This window comes from Artibeus jamaicensis, unplaced genomic scaffold (assembly GCF_021234435.1).
Source record: "Artibeus jamaicensis isolate MK-2021 breed Jamaican fruit bat unplaced genomic scaffold, CSHL_Jam_final scaffold_916, whole genome shotgun sequence".
Classification (NCBI taxonomy): domain Eukaryota; kingdom Metazoa; phylum Chordata; class Mammalia; order Chiroptera; family Phyllostomidae; genus Artibeus; species Artibeus jamaicensis.
This window is the reverse complement of record NW_026522059.1, coordinates 11,422,111-11,442,501: the sequence shown is the minus strand read 5'-3', so window position 1 is coordinate 11,442,501 and position 20,391 is coordinate 11,422,111. Positions and strand designations below refer to the sequence as shown.

The 20,391-nt window shown below is 51.2% G+C and overlaps 1 protein-coding gene across 2 annotated transcripts in view; it reads left to right on the top strand.

The window, feature by feature from the left end:
• Window positions 1-6,724: 6,724 nt before the first annotated feature.
• ZHX2 (zinc fingers and homeoboxes 2) overlaps window positions 6,725-20,391 on the top strand; it is a 136,289-nt gene continuing 122,622 nt past the window's right edge. For both annotated transcript variants that reach the window (XM_053661184.1, XM_053661183.1), the window contains exon 1: window positions 6,725-7,224. The gene's annotated coding sequence lies outside the window, so the exon portion shown is untranslated. The remainder of the gene's footprint in view (window positions 7,225-20,391) is intronic.

The window sequence follows — 20,391 nt, the reverse complement described above, 5'->3', positions numbered from 1 at the left end:
CTGAGCACTCACAGTGGGTCAAGAACAAAGCTCAGTGCTTTACGTGAGTCATCTCAACATTCCTGGGAGGCAGGCATTACGTTACCCCCATTTAGTACTCAGAGATAAGGGTACTAAAGTTTGGAGAAGTTAAGTGAGTGCAAGAGCTGGAATTCAAACTCTGGTGCCTCTCTGCTCTAGCTTCCAAACGACCAGCTGGACTGACGTATACATAATGGCACATGTGAGGTTTGTCTGGGAAAAGTCCAGCCATTGTTAATAGGACAAGAACAGTTTGCACAGCATCGATGTAACCTGGCAGCCAAGGAGAGTGGACTGGAATGAACATGTGTGAACACTGATGACTTCACTGTACTAGTCAGGGGGGGTGGTAGACACTGCTGAGTGAGCATGTGTACAGTGTGGGCACTGCATTCGAGATGACTGAGGGAGTAGAGCAATGAATCCGCATCAGAGTTTGCATTAGGCTTGAACATTCTTCCCTGGAAACTATGATCCAGAAGGCCACGGCTATGGGAAACTGCTTATGGGCAGCTTTATTACAACAGCGCACCCACTCACATACCACGTCTCCTGCAGAGTTTTTCGGCGAAACATAAAATCACTCAGGTGACTCAGGCACCCTACAGCCCAGATTTGGTATCCTATGATTTCTGGCTTTTCCCAAGACTAAAGTCACCTTTGAAAGGGAAGAGATTTCAGACTGTTGCTCAGATTTAAGAAAACACAATGGGGCAGCCGATGGTGATTGAGAAAACTGTGTGAGGTCCCAAGGTGCCTACTTTGAAGGGGACTGAGGTGTCATTGTCCTGTGTACAACGTTTTTTGTATCTTGTATCTTCTTCAATAAATCTCTCTATTTTTCATATTATATGGCTGGACAGACCTTGTACATATAAGTTCACTACAAAGAATAAGGAGGCACATTCACTCATGTCACATTGGAGACTCACAAAATCTCCTGAAGGAAGCCAACAGACATTATTATCCCTGCTTTAAAGACAGATTCGTGGGTTCATTGACCACATCTTGCCATCTGTCTCCTGTCGCACCTTCGTAACAGGAGCATCCTGTCCCTTTCCCACAGTCCTTGGCTGGACAGATCCTTCTTAGGTCTTCTGTGCAATGACTGAAGGCACTCTCTGTTTCTCTCTGACAGGCTTGAGTCTTTGTCATTTACAAGCAAATCTGTAGGGGATTCATCTAAGCCAGACGTTGGGAGACCTGGGTTGGTCCAGTGTTGGCACTGCCACGAACTGACAGCCTCAGTGTCCCCATCTGTAAAATGAGCTACTTGACATAACAGATGGCTAAGGGCCAGTGCAGTGCTCCTGCTTCTCATGCTGGGAATGCAGGCAAGGCTGACGGCCTACACGTTGCCTCACCAAACACGAAGTCCTTGTTCCATAAATACAAAATCCTTGACCCCAGGAAATGCGGCTCTAAGCTAAAATCTTCCTAGGGAAACAGAAGGTGTATATACACTTGAACAGCGTTATCTCCCTTTTGCTGGAAGAGCCCTAACAGGAAAGGCACTTCATTCATTCGCTCACCCTCATTCACCCGGCAACCACTCAGTGTGCACCTCTGACACACCAGGCAGGTTGAGCATGTGTGTAGCAGTAAACGACACAGACTGCCTGCCCACGGGAGCCTGATGTAATAGTGGGGAGACAAGCACATAAATTGAGATATGTTTACAGACAGTTTATGATTGTAAAAAAGACCTTGTTGGATGATCATTCTCCAGGGTTCCATAAAAAGGAGGGTCAGTGTCTGAGAGTGAGCATGTTTAGTCCCCTTTTGGTATGATAGCAAATGGTGGGAAATGATCATGGAAATAGCACTGGCCTTGAAGTTACAAGACTTGGGTTTAAATCGTGGATCCGAGTGTAGTCTGTGAAACTGAAGTCCTTACTAGAACTTTTATAAGCTTCATACACCTCCTCTGTATAATGGGAATAATAGTACTCATCCTGGCCCTGGCTGGTATAGCTCAGTGGATTGAGCGTGGGTCTGCAAACCAAAGGGCTGCTGGTTCGATTCCCAGTTAGGGCACGTGCCTGGGTTGCAGGCCACGTCCCCAATAGGTGGCGTTGGAGAGGCAACCACATATTGATGTTTCTCTCTTTCTTCCTCTCTACCCCTCTCTCTAAAAATAAATAAATAAAACCTTTAAAAAAATAGTACTCATTCTCTTTGCCTTTCGGGATAATGCAAGGATCAGACAAGAGCAGGAAATCAAATAAGTAATAAACTCTGAGCTTTCCCCATTCTGTACATGTTCAGTTCTACACTCCAAGACAGTTCCAGCTGCTGCTAAGTCGAGCTCCTGCTATAAACTTAAAAGCATCAAGTCCTAGCTCTGGCCCTACCAAGGTCAAGGGACTTCATCTCAGGGCGTGAGGCATTTTATATCAAACCGCAGGGTGGGGAGATGCAGACATGGAAGGAAACAACATGTCTCGCATGTTTCCTTTTAACCCTCCCACTCGTAGGTGTTTGGTACAGAGATCTGAGGGCGCCCAAAGGTCACACTCTGTCTTACCTTATTATTAGTGGTGTTGGTTCGTGCTACAGTTTGTAAATCGGTATTTAACAGTTGTCATTTCTTTTAAGTCTTATGATGGAAAGATAAAATAAATGAACATGTGAAAGGATATATACCAAACTTATCACCAGTAGCTGAGTGGATTGCTGATAACTGGTTTCCTTTTCTTGCTTGTTTCTCTGTATTTTGTGTTTTCTTTTATCTTTTTTTTTTTTTTGCATTCATTTAAAAAGTATTTATCTAGGATGCACGTGCTAGTATCAGGCAGGTGGGAGGGGTGACCCTGCAATTTGCATGTCACTCCCAAATCGATGCTGTACCCACCACAACGCTTTCAGTTTACAAGCCAGGGTGGGTTTGCTGCCATTACAGGAGGACTCCTCCGAGGAGGAGTTTCTGGTTTTGTTTTCATTTCTTCTACTCCTGCCATTTCTAAATTGTCAACACTCCCCAGCCAGGCCTCATTCTCACCAAATTATAAATAGAAGCTGCTCTTTCCTTCCCAGGCCTCTATAAAGCACCATGATGGACTCGTGGCCGTAGCTGGTTCTGAAGTCACCAAAGATTTGAAACCAGGTTCTACTATTTTTGGCTGAGTGACTTCGGAGAAGTTTCTTAACATCGAGGAACTGCAGTTTTGTCACCTGTAAAATGGGTAGAAACAATACCCAGAGGGTAGGCAGTTTAAGGATTTCACAAGGTAACACATCTGAGGGGCTGGCACCGTGCCCAGCACCTGGTAGAGACTTGAAACACGATCATTGTTCATAAAAGTAGTCTCGGGAACCACCAGAGGCTGTTCTAGGCCACAGCTCAGGTTGTCAGCAAAAGGTGGAATTCCCAGTCAGTAAGAACCCTGGCCCTGGGCTCCAGTGGATCCAGTTTCAATCCTTGTCTCCTCCACTTGCCTTGAGCAAGTGACTATATTTCTCTGAGCCTTGGTTCCCTTGTCTGCAAAACAGGCCTAATGATACAGCAGATACAAAGAGTGGTTTTTCAAAAAGTCACCTGGCACCCTGGGAAGCCCCGAGACTCTTCCAGAGAGTCCTTAATGTCAAAAACAAAAACAAAACTGTTTTCATAAGGGTGCTAAAATGTCACCAGCCTTTTCACTCCCATCTTCTCACAAGTACACTACAGTTTCCCAGAGGCCACGTGACGTGTAATAGTGGTGCCGCTGCTCTAACGGCCACTGGAGTGTGTGTGCGTAGATTCCTATGTTTCTCCAATTTAATATCTAATATGGTTAATTAGTATATATTTATATTTCTTATATATATGTGTGTAAATATTTCTCTCACATAAACAAAAGCTATTTGGGGTCCTCAATAACATTAAAGTTTAAAGGAGACCTGAGACCAAAAAACCCCAAAACACCCTTTAAGAATCACTGACTCATGGGGTTGTTGAAAAGATTAAGTAGTGCCCTGGCTGGTATAGCTCAGTGGATTGAGCGCAGGCCTGTGAACCAGACAATTGCGGTTCAATTCCCAGTCAGGGCACATACCCGGTTGCAGGCCAGTTCCCAGCAGGGGACTCATGAGAGGTAACCATACATTGATGTTTCTCTCCCTCTCTCCTTCCCTTCCCCTCTAAAGATAAATAAATAAAATCTTTTAAAAATTTTTAAAAAAAATTAAGTAGCAACTAGCATATGCATAGAAAGTACTCAATAGACATTACTCTTATAACTATTGATTCCAAAGCTCCTGAATCATATCAGATAAGGGCCTGCCTACTCCGCCCACACAAAAAGGAAACTGGAAGCACAGCATTTAATATAAAAGTCACCCTCGTTTTCCTCTCTGCTGTTTTTGTTTATATGGTGAAAGTTCAGTCTACGCACACTTTGACCAATTTAATGACACCGCTCGCTGCCCATCAGAAACCCCAACAGTGTCCATGAGATCCAAATACCCGGAAGACATGGAAAGTCTGCAGAAAGTCCGGAGGGGGTAGCCTGCTTTGCTGCACCCGGACCCTTGCCAGCCAGAAGCAGGCGGTCACGGGGTGAGGTGAAGGAACCTTGGCCTACCGGACACCCTCCTAAGTGACCACAAAAGGAGGTGCGGCCTCAAAATGGGAATCGCCGCCCTGAGGGATCAGCATTTCCATGGACGCGAACTGAGAACTACACTTATTTTAAAAGGACCAGAAAAGTGGTGTAATGACTTGGGTCAAAAGTAAGTAAGGGTAAGAGTGAGACATGAAACTCTTCAAGAGTGGGCAAAATGAAAAAAATTAAAGATGGGGGCAATCCTTTTTTTTTTTTCTTTTACTCTCCTGGCATGCCTTTGAAGGAAGGGGGGAGGGGAAGCCAGCCTCGCTAAATTCTGATGTTGATGGCAAGTAGATGAGGATCTTTAACAAGAGGTATCAAGTAAGTTTGAGAAAGATGTGAAGCGAAGCGACCTGGATTACAGTCATCAAGGAAGTGCTCACCAAGGGTCCTTTAAACCTGGGCGTTCGCCTCAGGTATGCAAGCACCACCCCCTGCCAGTCCAGGTCCTTGCTTTATACGTTGTGAGGGGAAAAACAGATTCTGCATCCGCACCAACTAAACAAGCAGGTGCAGGCCAGTAAGAAAGTTTTGCATATGAACCAATTTTATTTTGATGGTAAAAATCTCTTGGGGACCCAAGGGGTTATGTTCGAAAAAGTGGGGCCCTAGGGGAGATCCTGGAATGGGGGGGGGGGGGGGAACCTCTTAGCTACTTTCTTCTTTCATCCGTGGAAAAGAAAAATAGGCCAAAAAGTAACCCAGCGCGTTGGCCACGCAGTCGGCTCCCAAGGCCAGCTGTCCCCACCCCAGTCGCGGTCCTCGCCTCCCTCCACTCCGCCACACACAGCCACCTGTTGCTGCCCTCGCGCCCAGAGCTGAATCGCAAACCGCCGCTAGAGTTCGTTCTAATTCCCCGGAGCAGAGGCTGGCCGAGAGCTCCGAAGCTCCGCGCCTGCTCCTCCTCAGGGCGGGCAGGCAGAGAGAGACGCCGCGATGCCTCCGGGCTCCAGGATTCTTGTTTTCTCGCTGCGCTCAGAGTGTCAAAAGCAGACCCCGGCCGGCCTTCCCTCGCCCTAGGCTTAGCTACTGCAAGCCCGCTTTCAGCTCACGCCCGGGAGGAGCTGGAGCGTCGAGATGCCCACGGAGGGAAAACCGGTCCATCCGGGCAGTTAACGAACGGCGCCGACAGGTTGCCCCGCGAGATTCATTCCGAAGCCTTCCCGGGATCCCGAATGCCGTAGCGCTCCCCAACCGAGCACTGTGGCAGGAGCGCCGCGCCCAAAACGCAAGTTCCAGTTCCCGAGGCCGCGGGCGAGGGGCAGCGAGATCCCAGCCGGCCAGTGCTCTAAAATGCCCGAGAGGAGCCAGGGGGCGGCGGTGGTTCGGAATGTTCTCCCGCCGGGAAAGCCAGAGGAGTCCGGACTCCGAAAGTGAACCGCCTCGCTTCCGAGGGACTTCACCGCCAGCGCCGCAGGGGTGTGCATTTCCCCGAGTCAGAATCCCAGCAAACGCCAGCCCTCCGAGGAGCTGAAGTCAGCACCCGGGGCGTCTGCTTGTTTATTGGCTCTTAAGGAAAAAAAGTTTGAGAATCTTTTACCAACCTCCGACCTAGCGCAAGAGGAAATCTCGGAATCTCCCCAGCAAAAGGCACCTCATTTTAAGTCGTTATATAACTTAGAGCGGTTTTTTTGTTTGTTTGTTTGTTTTCCCTTAGCCTCCTTACCCCAAGCCCTCTCATTACTATTCCGGGAATAAAATGTTTCTCGCTTTAAAAACATTTTTTTTTTTTAGTTATTATTTCCCTGAGCCCGAAGAGGACAGAAGGCGCAGGCAGCGCCCTCCGCGCTGCGCCGCCCCGCCCGCGCGCTGCCCCTAGCGCCGCGGATCAGGCGCGGGGTCCCGGGACCTGCCAGTGCGGCGGCGCCGGGCGAGCGGCCGCGCCCCGTGGTCCCTCAGACCGCCGCTCCACGTGGTCAGGATCAACAGTTTGCCGAGCTCATCAGTGACACCTTGAACTTTTCATAAAGAAAATGGGTATTGCACCGAGAGGGTTCGGCCGCTGCGCCAGGACCTGCTTAATATTCAATGATCTCGCTCGCACCTCCCCCTCCTCCCCTCGCAGAAATTCCATCGACTCCGTTACTGGGCTCGGACTTCTAAGTTAATTTACTGCCCCCCGCCCCCCACCTTGGCTGGGAACCAACGCCTTTGGGTCTGGCGCGCCCCCGACCCCAGCTTCCGCCTGAAAATGACATTTCGCCGGCGTCTCGGGAGGGGGCTGAATTTCACTTTGTAACTTTCTGCGGAACCCGAGCCCGGGTGGCAGCTCGGGTGGTGGTATCGTATGCAAATACGCATGCTGACGTTACAGATCATGTGGGTTTTGGCGTAGATTCCCCACTGATCGAGACATTTTTTTTTCCCCTTTTTTTTTTGCCTTCTTTTTTTTTTTTCTTTTAAAAAATTTTGACCACTGTTCTCCGTACGAGGGCTTTTTCTGTCTGTCTGTCCGGCAGACTGGCTTACCCCCTCTTTCCCACGGAGCCCGCGCCGGGCGCCCGGTGGAGAGTGGGGAGTGGGTGGGGGCAGCCAGCAGAGTTCCATTTTGGAACGCCCGTGCCGCGTCTCCGCGTTCCCAGCCCGGGTCCCCGCGTTCCCAGCCCCGGCGCAGGTAAGAAACTTCGCCTCGGCGCCCTGCAGCCCCCGCCCGGCGCCGCCGGCCCCGAGCCCCGCACGCCCGGCGTCGGCCACTCCAGCCCAACTTTCCCACCGCCACCGTCGCCGCCGCGGCTCCCGAAAATGTGTTGTTAATGGGACTTGGCCGGGTTTGTGATCGGAAGGGGGTGCGGAAAGGGGGGGTGCGGGCTCTTTTTGCGGGTGGGAGGAAATAAGAAGATCCGGGGTGGGGGAGAGATTTTTTTAAAGAGTTTTGATTACAAGTTTGGATAAATGGGAGCCAGCCCGAGAGGAGGAGGAGGAGGAAAAACATGTCTACGTTTCCCTATGTCGACATAAGCCACAAAAAAATATGGCGTCCGCTTTCGACAGGGCGTTACGTAGACCCGACTCTGTTTTTATTTATTTATTTCGTGGCCGGCTCCCTCCCTTCTTGGCCCAGCCGCGGCGCTTTGTGCAAACGGGGCAGGTCCCGCAGGGACTCCAGCGGGACGTGGCCCCGTCTCGGCGGGTTTGGGCAGGCGGGGGGCTGCGTGTGTTGCTCCCCTCCCTCCCCCCGCTCTCCCCTCTTCTCCCCTAGCCTGGTGACGATTCGCCGTAATGTGGTGGCAGGAAGCATGACGCCGTGGGTTGAAGCTGCCTCTCCTCTCTCGTCTCTCCTGGTGGCTGCAAGCAGCGGGCGCGCGGCGCGGGCGGGCGCCAGAGCTACCTGCGGCGGGCAGGGCCAGAGCGCGGCGCTGTCCCCACGCCCTGCTCAGGTGCTGGGGCACCCGCGTGGGGAGAGGCTGTGGGGGACCGCGGGGTTCCCAGCCTGACTGTCCGCCGCAGGCTGACCCACGCCCGCAGCTCGCCTCTGCCAGCCCCAGCCCACGTTCGTCCCTGGAACGGCAGCTGGCGCTCTGCGTCTGCCCCACGAGAGGTTAATCTTTGTCGGTGTGGCAGCTTCTTTGTGGCTTCCCCAGGACTTGGTAGACTCGCCTTTGCAAACTTGCCCTTTCCCCAGCCGCTGTGCAGGAGGCTGCGGAGACGGAGATGAGCGGAAAGTTGGAAACCAGTGAGCATCATAGAACGGTTTCCTTGGCCTCGTAGTTGTGCAGGGCTTGGAGGCAGAGGGGGAGCGAGGAGGGTGGTTTGTTAGTCTGGGGAGAAAAGTTGGGGGAAGCCAAGTTGTGATTTGCTCAGGCTTTTCCACCTGATCGATGGGCTGCCAAGCCAGTGGGGGTCTCTGCCTTCAGCTGTTCCACGCCGGCCTTTTGTTTGGCCGGAGGTGTGGAAAAGGGTGCTGGTGAAATCTTGACTTTCTCTGGACCCCTCCCATTTGAAAGAGTCGCCGCCGAGTTTGGGCCCTAGGACAACTAAGTCTTTTCAGGCCTGAGAGTTCTTCCTTCCCCCAACCTCCTCTCTGATCTTTTTCGCTGTCCAAGTTAGCATCTCCCAGGTCTGAGTCAGGCCCTGTTGGACAAGATTTGGGGGGCAACGATCCCTCTCTTCCATCCCTTGGTTCACTCAGCCCGCCCACAATGACCCCCTGAAAACACACACAGATAGATACACACCTACACTCTCGCTCCTTTATAGAGAGCAGAAATTAATGCCTGTTGAAGTGAGGGGGGCGCGGTCCTGAGAGCTCTTCAAGATTTCAAACAGTGACTTTCTATCTATGAGGGCTCTGAGTTTACACAGTTCAGTCCCAGGGCAGTAATGTCAAAAAGCATTTGGATGACAACCAAGTGGAATAAATAGCTTGTAAAATGGCATGTTTTATAGTGAAAATAAATTAATGGAGCTGTCAAGTGCGTGAGTGGGTCTAACATAAAAGCTTGATTTAAGTTTAAAGGGAAAGTTATATAGAGCTGTATACCCGTCCTCTTTTAAAGCCAAAAGGGGCAAATGCTACAAGCAAGATTGAAATGTGTCATTGACAATAAGTAGACTTGTGAACGGTGGGAATATTGTAGCTGTTTAAAAGCTCTGCTTCTTGATTGTTCTCTTGTGCACCGTACCTTATAGCCAAGTTTGATGTCAACTAAGGATCCACCTGAAGTTAACAGCTAGTTCTTAAGGGGAAAATTCAGCAGCCACGGTTTTAAGGTAAATCACACACAGTAGTACGTTTTCACTTGACCTTGTCAGCAGTTTGGAAACTGTGAACTTTAATTGAAACAACTCATAAGGAAACCACTTTGACCCTAGGCTAATTGACATAAGCAAGAGTTAAGTGCCAACAGCCTTATTTGTAATCACAAAACCCTCACCAAATTTCTAAATAAAGATCCCCAAAACACTTCCAGCATTAAACAGTGAAATCAATGGGAGCTTTACATTCATTTAGGAAAGACTAATAAAAGTAAGATCGTTGTTTTTCAACTCACTTATTTCAGTTCAGGGTCGCTGGTGGCCATAACCTGTCCCAGCAGCTCAGGGCACAAGGCACAAAGCCATCCCTTCGTCCTGGGGTCCCTCTCACCCCCTCCGACTGGCACGATGTGCACACACCAGTTCAGCTCACATGCACATCTTTGGGACGTGGGAGAGCGTGCACGCTCCGCACAGACTGCAGCCCGGGCTGGAAATCGATTTTTCTTTTTCCCCTCATCAATGTTATAATGAAATGACATCATTGGAGCACCTGCTGTATATTAAATAGTCCCCCACTTAAAGGAAAAGATGACAGTGACATAGCTGTTTGTTGGCACTCAAGAAAGGTGTTCTCCCTGACTCCAATGCAGTTTGTCTTGACAGGCCCCACAGGGCTGAAAGGTGACTCTACCCCAAGTGTCTCATGCACGTCAGGGCCACATGACTTGGTGGGATGCCACACATTTGACAAGAAAAATAATGACAGTGTCCGATGACAGTTGCTAGCACTCATGAGTTCAGCGTGCCAGGCACAGCACTATGTATTTTGCGTGCTGTATCCTTCCATCCTCACTGTAACCCTGTGAGATTAGTGCGGTTATCCTCACGGTACAGTTGGAGAAACTGAGGCTCAGAGAGGTGAAGAAAGTTGCCCAGCATTGCACAGCAAAAAGTGAAGTCAGTGCTCAAAGCCTGGCCTTCCTTTTTAGCTTTAAATCGTTCATTAAAGCAGCTGCCTGGATATGGGAAGACCTACTCAGAATGGAAAGGAGAGAGAGTTAGGCACAGGCAGGAGAGAGAGGGCGTGACCTCTGCCCTGTGGTCTGAACTCATAGGAATCTGCCTGTGACTCATTCCTTTATTCACTTATTTAGCAACTAAGTGTCGATTTCTTTGTCCCTTCAGCAACTATGATCTCCTTCACATTAATAAGAGCCTGCAAGTCATTAAGCATTTCTATATGCCAGGAGCCTTTCTAAGTATGACGAAACTCTTTTGTCTAGGTGACAATTCTGTGAGCTAAGTACTCCCATTGTCTCCTTTTGGTAGATGAGGAAGCCAAGACACAGAGAGGTTCTCTAACTTAGGGCCCGAGAGCAAACAGCTAGGAAGTAGAGTGCCACGTGGGTTCCACGCTCCGGTGCAGTGCGCCGCTGCAGACACTCTGGGAATGCTGCTGAGATGGAGCCCCTCGCCCTTCAGGAAATGGGGCAGACTGGCAGGGGGACAGACGCTCATTAGGCTGCATCGAGCAGATGGAATAGGTGCTGTAGCCGAGAAAAGTGACTATGGGGGAGCACAATAAAAGGTGCAATGGTCGTCTCTGAGGGAGAGAGCCATGGAGGGTATCCTAGCGTGGGTAGCATCCAAACTGACCCACAAATGAGGAGGAATAAAGTCTGGAGGTGTATCAGACGTCACTGCATTGGGCTGCTAGCAAGAGAAACCCTGACACCCGTGACTGCACTGGACGGGGCTCATTTGTGTCAAGACATGAAGGGCGTGGGGGACAATGCCTCAGCTGTACCAGTGGGAACCTAGGCTCTGCCTTTCTACTCTGCCATCCTTACGGTAGAGACCATTGGCCCCAGGTCTCTGGTCTCATGGTGGGAAGGTGGCTGCTGCATCTCCAGGCCGCACATCTGCATTCCAGGAAAGAGAAAGTAGGTTGAGTGAGGCACAAAGAGTATTTACCTAGTATGGCTCCACTGTTATTTCTAGGAAGGAACTCGTTTCTGAGGGATTTCTGCCCTTAGCTTATTGACCACAGCTTAGCTCATTGCCTCCCAAACCTACCAACGAGGGGAAATCAATTATTTTTAGTTAGGCAGTTTGCTGCTGTGAACAAATAGTGAAGGAACAGCTGTTGAGTTGGCAGATGAAGTGTGAGCGGCCTAAGATGAGAAGAGAAAGAACCTATTCAAAATGAAAACCGCATTGTGGGAGCTGTGTGTATCCTGGGGAGGTGGAGAAGGGGCGCAGGGAAGTTGTCAAAGAAATGACATCAGATTAGGGGGTACTGGGGAGCCATGGCAGGTTGCTGAGGAGGGAATGTGATGTGGTACAGCAAGGGGAGACTGACAGCACTCTGCCCTGTGTGAACAACTCAGTTTGGTTCTTACTTGAGATCAAATGAATTCTGGAAAGTGTCAGACTGGGGCACCAGTTTTCCCTGAAGGCAGAAAGAAGCTAGCATACAATCAGAAAGTGAGGGATGGGGGGAGATGTTCTTTTAGGTCCTATCAACAAGAATCCAAAATTAACCTGACGTTGGTCAGCTGTTACCAGGAGGTGACTAGCTCCCCCTTTGTAATGAGTGGGACTGAAACCTGTAGAGGGGGTACCAGTTAGTCCCCAAACACTACACTTGTCTTTCTCCTGACCCCCCGGCTCCTGAAGAATCACTTTGGTCGTGACCCTTCACCTTCGCTTTAGATGCAGAGGATGACATCAGAGGGCTTCAGAGGCACCGCCGCTTGGCTTCCCACTCTGGGTTCCTCTAGCGGGGACTCACATCTCTGATTCTCGGCTTCATTCATCAGCTTTATGACTCTTCTGAGCTAACACTTACCTCTCTAAACCCCTCTATGCCTCTCTAAACCTACATCTCCTGGTCCCTCAAAAATGGAGATCAGGCCGGTCGCTGGCTGCCCGAAGGGTTGTTGTGAAGCTCAAGAAGAAATGTATAAAAGGGCCCTGCGAACACCTAACTCACGGACTGTGCTCCATAAACCTGACCGGTTCCCACCACCATCACCGCCACAACCGTCGCGGTCACGGCCATCACCTCTAGGACGTGACTTAGTCGTCGTTAACATGCATAGATCGTATCACAGATTCCGAGACCCAGACTGTCCCCAGCTCATTGCCATTCTCCTCCGCGCTGCCCACGCACACGTGCGCTCTCCGGACTGTGACAGGGAGCCCCGGGTGTGGTGTGCGGGCACTGCAGCGTGCTGTGTCGCGGTCAGGTCCACACGGTTCCCAGAGGACGTCTGGCTGTGATGTGTGCCTGTGGCAGACAATAAAGTGGACGTTGTTCTTTGCATGGACAAGGTGGTTTCATTTTTAACTGAACAAGAAGATTGCCTCCTGATTCCCTTCCTCCACCCTCCTCGAAGGCCTTCACCCTACATCAAACGGGTTGTGATTTTAAGAACATCCACCCACAGTCTGTTTCCTGTTCTTGCGTGTGTGGTCGTGCGTTTCAGAGGGGTTGAACCGGCAGCAGGGTGAGCGTGTGTACAGGTGTGTGTCACAGGCCCCCGGGGAGAAGCACGGTCCCGACAACAGCACCAGTTTCCACCCAAACTTGAAAAGGGAACGGGGGGGGGCGGGGGGTCTTGCTGACACCCATCTTTACCCCCTGGTGGGTCGGCTGCCCGTTAAAAGCCACCATTCACACACCTCCCTCTCTGCTCGGCCTCCAGTCTGCTGTTACCATACACACTCACTGGAGATTAAATCTTACTATACAGTGTTTCTCGGTGATAGTGCTTAACACCTAGAATCTGCAGTAAATGAAAAGCTTGTGCTACCGATCTGCGGGGGGTCGATACTCAGGAGTGTGACCCAGGTATTCACTTGGGTGCAGAGGCTTGGTTTGGGGTGCGCATGCTGGGTTCGCCTTCCTGGGTTGAAAGCCATGTGGGGTTTACCTTTCAGGGAAAACCAGCACAAGCCTGGGAACCATTTGCTGTCAAGTTCACTGTGGGGAGTGGATTCCTGTGTCCCTGGGGCCTCAGAGAGCGGCCAAATGGAGGTAGCTCCTTCTTTGGGAGAGAATCCTCCCGGTTGGGGGTCCAAGACAAACTGGAAGAGAGAAGGAGCCTGCTGTCCTGAGGGGCAGGAAAGCGGTGAATGGAATTCCTGGGCTACAGGTTCTCCTTGGCCTGATTGGATGCCTGCAGCTGCAGCTGCTGGGCTCAGAAACATCTGCAGAGAACTGAGGAGGGACCAGAAGTCTAAATTAAGGAGGAGGCAGCAAGCATGCATGCATGGGTTGTGTGTGTCGGTTTGAATCAGTGTTGCAGAAAGAGTCTGAAGAAGCACTTCTCAGCAGGGCTGACATCTGTGCCCCCCCGCCACGGCATAAATCTTGACACCCCAAGCCTTGTCCACTCTGGCTGGGGAGGTGGAAGAAGTACAAAGCTCCCTACACACCTGGACACACCACAGGCACATAGTATTCATCATCTTGAGAACAGCAACAACTCCCAAAAGCTGAGTTCCTCCTACGGCAGTCTCCCCTGATCTGTGGGGAAGACGTTCCAAGGAACTGCGGTGACACAGAACCCCGTACACACTGCTCTTCTTTCCTGCATAGGCCTGTGATAAAGCCCGACGTATAAATCAGCCACTGGTAAAAGGTCAACAGTAATTCACAATAAAACAGAACAGTTATCACAAATACACTGTAACGAGTGTGACGTGAATGCGACAGCATGTATAGTAAGGGCGACCTGAACACAAGCCCTGGACAGCCAATCTGATCACTCAGTGGGGGCGGGAGCATATACAGCATGAACTCACTGGACAGAAGAGTGATTCACATCCAGGGCAGGATGGGGCTGGGCAGCACAAGATTTAATCATCTACGCAGAACAGGACACAATTTAAAACTTATGAATAGTCTTATTTCTGGGATTGTCTTTTCAATATCTTCAGACCACAGCTGACCACGAGTAACTTGAAATGGAAAAAAGCAAAACCCGAGATGGGGGTAGGGGGAGGCAGGGAGACTTCTGTACGTAGCAGGCACCCGCCAAAGACTTTCACTGTGTCCTCAGTCCGACCATGAGGAGTGCCCCCTGTGCAGGGATACAGCCCCGTTTCAGAGACAGGAAGGCAGAGCTCAGAGAGGTTAGATATGTCCTCAAGGTCACAGAGCGAAGGCAGCCGAGCCAGCATTCAAACCAGCATCACCCTGATTCCAAAGCTCTTAGTCGCACCGGGTCTTTCTGAAGTCTTCCGGAGGCCAGCCCCACCCCAGCCTGAAGGGAGTGTGGGGAGGACGTGCTTCTGGACAGTCTGATTGTTTTCTGCGAAAGCAAAGTGGTGGTGTGTGCCTGCATGTGCCTATAATGTGAATTTAGTCCAAACAGGAGAGAATTCTAAATCTGTGCCTGTTATCCTTAGCACCCTTCCCCCGCCCCAAAGTCAGTTCCAGCGCCTTTGTCCGTGCCTCTAACAGAACATTCTCCAGGGGGCACTGTGCCCTCTCCACCCTCTCCTCCTTGGCTCTGCAGAGAAGGAATCCCGACAGGCTGAACAGAGGAGAATCCCGGTGCAACTTTCAGGATGCTCAGCAGCCCTGCCAGCCAGTGGGGGAAGGGGATGCAGGGAGCAGGCTTTGGAAGGGTGGAGAATGGCTGTGGTGCTGTTTTTATACAATAACAGAGGATCATTGTCATTGGGAGCCCATGAATCATAACACGTCTGCCTGTGGCCCTCTCCAGCTGTAGAGCCATTTAGTTAAATAGCGCACAGAAAATCCTTTTCAGCTGATACTACTTTCCCGCTGTTCTTAAAATGTAGGACTGAGCTGAATCGCTGTACCGACAGAGCCGTCCCAGGCTCCCCCAGCCCCGGGTGCGCCCAGAGTCCCCATGAGATCTCCCCGGCCTGTGGAGGAGGAGATCTAGAAACTATTTGCATCTGCACTGCACCCTTATCTTTTTGGAAACAGCTCCTTTAAGATATTTGCCCACGGCCTGGGCAGAGCTGGATGTCATGGCCAAGTTGTTGATGGTGGGCGGTGACCCAGAGGGAGCAGGGAGAGGCCAGGATGTCAGCGCTAGCAGGGATGGGGGGGAGCGTTTGCTTTTTCTGTGGTGCAGTGAAGTGGAGGGACACAGACCAACAGCTAGAAGCTGGAAAAAGAGACTGCCCCTTGGCTAAGAAATCTGGGGGAAGGGCTGGCGGCGGCTGCAGGCAGGAGGGAGAGAAGCACAGGCCCTCTCCCCACCTCCCCTGACAGAGAGTGCCAGGGTTTTGTCGTGGGAAGAATGGCCCAGGACGCTCTTTCCGGGAGCTTTGTGTTACAAAATGGATTCTGAGCACACATCGACTTCTCCCAGAGCCACGCAGTGCGGGGCAGCTGGAAGAGTCGCATCGTTCCCGAAAGCAAGGGCTCTTGGGCGCACAGAGAGAGCCACAGTGGAGACAGTTTGGGATTAGTCCCTGCGTTACCGGCAGACATTCCAAAGACTGAGGGCTGAGCGTGGGCATGGCCTGACTTCAGCACTTCTAGAAGTGGGGTTGTGGGTCCCCTGGTACAAAGTCCAATGTCTTCTGAGCTCCTGGGGAGGGACAGTGGGGGGAATGAGAACGATAGCAACGTGGTGCATTAATAGGATCAGGGAATGTTCTAGCTGGAAGAAACTTGAGGGGTCACCCAGGCCAGTTTAGAGAAACGGGGGCCCAGAGAGGTAAGGGAATTCACCCAAGGTTACATGAGCATATGGCAGAGTATTGTGTTTCCTCTTCTGTACAATCTGGCTTAAGTTCCTTCTGTCTCCCTGGGCCTTCCTGACCAGCCAGCTCCGCCACAGTACCTTCCCTTCCCCCTTCCTTTCCCCTTTCCAGTCCCTGAGCGCCTGCCAGAGGAAGAAAACAATGTCCCTGCCCTCAAGGAGGTCACAGTCACTCAGCACTTGGCAGCAACTGCAACAATCATCATACCTAGCTCTCAGCAAGATCGTAGGCACAGCACTGAGTGCTTCTGTGTGGGTAGCTCCTGCCACCCCTAACAGATGTGGGGACTCTTACTCCCATTCAACAGGTGAAGAAGCACAGAGTAGGGAAGTCCTTCATCCAAGGTTTCTGGAAACCAAACAGTCTTACACTACATTTGCCTCCCCTGTCATCTAAGCACCTGGGGCTCCCTCCAGGGGCTGTGGCTGCTCCCCCACTGATTAGAACTGGGGGCCGAGCCGCCAGCCAGCACTGAGGATAACAGTAAGAATGGCCATGCCTTCAGGGCTTGACATAGGGCTTTGTCATGCACAGGTTTTCTTTCCCACTTTTCGTGAAGGCCTACTGTGTGCAGGCTCCACGCCCCTCCCACCATAGCCCAGGTCATTTGTACAGCAACCCTGCTGAGCAGATCTCGGGAAGGGCAGAGCCAGAACTCCAACCTAAGGCAGCAGAATCCAGGACTGGAGTGGTTTTATCCACATCAGGCAGGCTGCAGCCAGAGGTAGCTGTTGGGGAGTCCTGTGTGGTCAGAGACAGGTCACTTAGGGACACAAAATCACCAGTGACTGCCAGGGCTAGTTTCCCCAGAGTTCCCCTAAAAATAAGGAACTTTGAATTGAGCAGCAGATATTTATTCGAGCACAGTAAGAAACACCAAGTATGACGTATCAGGCACGAACCTCGTGCCAGGCTACATTGTCATAGTAGCAACGGAGCAATGGCCCCGTTTCAAAAGAATAGAACAGCTTGAGGTGTCATTTACATACCTTAACATTCACCCATTTAAAAGGTACAATTCATCGAGTTTTGGTGTGTTCTAGTGTGGTGCACCTATCACCACAATCTAATTTGGGAACATTTCCATCATCCCCAGATCTATGCCCATGATTAGTAGTCACTTTGCACCTCTCCGTTCAGCCCCCGGCCTGCAGCCCTAGGCAACCACTGATCTACTTTCTCTGTCTATAGATTTGATTTTACTGCACGGGCCTTTCATCTTTGGCCTCTTTCACTAAGCATAGGTTCATCTGTGTTGCATCATGAATCCATATTTCATTCTTTTTATGGCTAAATAATTTTCCGTCGCGTGGATATACCATATTTACTAGTCTGCCAGGGCACCTGTAACAACATACCAGAGGCTGGTGTCTTAAACAACAGGCACTCCTTTCTCCCAGTTCTAGAGACTGGAAGCCCAAGATCAAGGTTGCAGCAGGTCCGATTTATGGTGCAGCCTCTCTCCGTGGTTCACGGATGGCCAAGCCCTCCGTGTGCTCCCATGGCCCTTTCTCCACGTACACCCATCCCTGGTGTCTTTGTCCAGTTTCTTCCTATTGCAAAGACACTGGTCGGGTTGGCTTAGGGCCCACCCAATGGCTTTATTTTAACTTAATCACGACTTGAAAAACCTTATTTCCAAATACAGTTACATTCTGAGCTACTAGAGTTTGGGCTTCAACGTGAGAATTTGGGGGGGGGGGCACATTTTGTTTATCGATTCACCGGAGACAGCTGGATTGTTTCCACATTTTGGCTGTTACAATAAGCTGCAGTGAACACTTGTGTACAGTCTTGGTGTGGGTGTGTGTTTTCTTTTCTCTTGGGAAGATATTAGGAGTGGAATTTCTGGGCCACTCTGTGTGACTCTGTGTGTCTCTTTGGGGGGACCTGCCAAACTGTTCTCCAAAGCTGTGCCACTGTGTCCCTTTCCCACCAGCGGGGTGAAGACTCAGACTTTTCCACATTCTTGCTCACCCTCCTCATTGTCACGAGCCCGATTTTATAGGCGAGGAGACTGAGGCACAGCGTGGGGAAGGTCAGTCATGGGACTGAAGAACAGGAGCGGGACTCCCACACTCACACACCTATCTGACCAGCCCACGACCCAGGGCCCAGACTAGGGTGAAGCAAACAGTGGCACCCAGGGTGCAAAATTTAAGGTGGCATTCACTCTCAGGCTCCATGAAGTACAGAGTCAGCACCCAGGAGGGAGGGCCTCCTTAAATTCCATGTGCTTGCCTCACTCTTGTCCTGGACTTGCCATCGTCCTGCTCCTAGTCTATGAGGCATCAGTGTTGTGGGGTGAGGGGGTGGAGAGAAAAGGACACAAAGGCTACCAAGCCACTGCCCCTGCCCTGGAGTCTTAGTCCCAACCCAGGCAGCCTGGCTGGACTTGGGGAGGCAGAGTGCCCACTCCTAGGGTGGCTGGCTGTGCACAGTACAGGGTCAATACCTGTGGAAGACTTAGCACGGCTCCGGACACTTAGGCAACGCCCTAGAAATGCCGCTGGGACTCTCACGTCATCATTAACATATTTCTGCTGAGAGGCTTCCTCTGAGTCACTGGTTTGAAGGACATCTTTGACTAGCCTCCTCCCCCACCCCACGAAAGGGGCCATCTCCCAGTGACCAGGAGGAGGGCTCCGACAAAGGAAACTGGCCACCCAGGCCATCTTCACACACACTGAACCCGTCCTGGGAGTGATGGGGCATCCACGGAGCCCAGCAGTGGCTTCACTTCAACTCCGTTAGTTCCAAAGCCGGAGAGCAATCCCCGTGCTCCCAGGTGTGAGAAGGTACCTGAGGGATTTAAGGCACTGGGGGTCCAGATGAACCAGGGAAGGAGCAGCTTTGGGTCCTTTGTGCTGAATTGGCCAGACACCCCTCAGCTGGAAGAAGGGGCCTTGTCAGAGGCTTTGGTTGGAATCAGACCCCCCTGCAGGCCTTTCAGGGTCGGGGAGGGTGCACTGATTGATCCTGGTAGATCTGGGGAATCAGCTTCAGGATTTCTGGATATTGAAGATATGTGTCAGTTACCGGAAAAAAAAAAAAAAAAGAAATGATGGAGCTTTCTTGCTCCGTTCAACCAAAGACCACATAGATTCCGCACATGGCTTAATGATGGAAGCTCAGGGGTCCTGTTTTAGGGGAAGGCGGCTTGCTTGTAGCACCACAGAACCAAAGGCCACCCTCTGGCTGGTGCCACCCAGCCCTGTGTGTATGCTGTGCCCGCACTCACCTGCTGGCACATCCAAACACAGGCTGTCTGTGCTGTAGGGTCGTCGCGTGTCTTGGTAGCCTGCTCTGTCTACTGTCCACCCGTGGTCTCACACATGTCTTGGTGCCATGATGAGCTCTCAGGCTTGCTGGAAACTGGGGCTTTTAGCTTTGGTTCCCACATCTCCACCCCCACCCTCTGGACACCTAGCTCAGACTGAGTGATTGCTCAGTAAGTACTTGTTTAATTGATAAGCAGAACTGAACAAAGGAGAGAATCTCTGTGTGTTGAAATAGGAGGGGGAAGTCATGCTGGGCCTAGCTACCCAGAAGGGAACAGACATTCTCCCAGAGCTGGGTTTTTTTTTTTTTTTTTTGCACCTTTCTTTTCAACAAGAGGAAAAGAGGAAGTCTTGTTAGAAGGAATACATGTTGTGGCATCTGTCACCATTCTTTCCCTGCTGCAACTCCGCTGACGTGTGTGTGCCTGAAACACCAAATCTGACCATGTTTCATTGCTCTCCTAAAAACCTCCCCTGGTCCCGGGTTGCCCAGGAGTCACAAACCCGAGGCACTTTTCAGGTAGCTCACAAGAGTGAGGGGTCAGGTGCGGGATGGTAGGGAGTGCTGGGCGGTACGTCAAAGTCAAAGCCTGTGCCCAGTCTGAAGGCATTCCAAATCAATCACTGTTTAAATGGGCTCTCCCATCCGTTCTGAGGACTGCGGCTGAGTAACTCCCCACCCGCAGGAGCGGGTCCAAAACCCCCACCCTGGCATGGCGGCTCTTCAGGAGCTGGCCTCCACCACCAGACACGCTGTGCTATTACCACTCCCCCTCCGCCATGTTCTGGCCACACAGGACCGGTCCCCACGCCCCACTGCCACCCTCTCTCCCTTTCATTCCTTTCCAGTCGGCGGCCCCTCTCTCTGGAAAGTCTCCTCTCCCAAACTTAGCAAAACGTCCTCATTCCTGCCACAGAGATACTCGCCCTCTCCTCTGAGAGGCTGGCGTGCCCTGGAAATAAACCCTTAAAAAATCAGGACGTGGACTTTCATCTGCTTGCACATCCGTGTCCCTGAAAAACCATGTGCCACCCACCCACCCCAA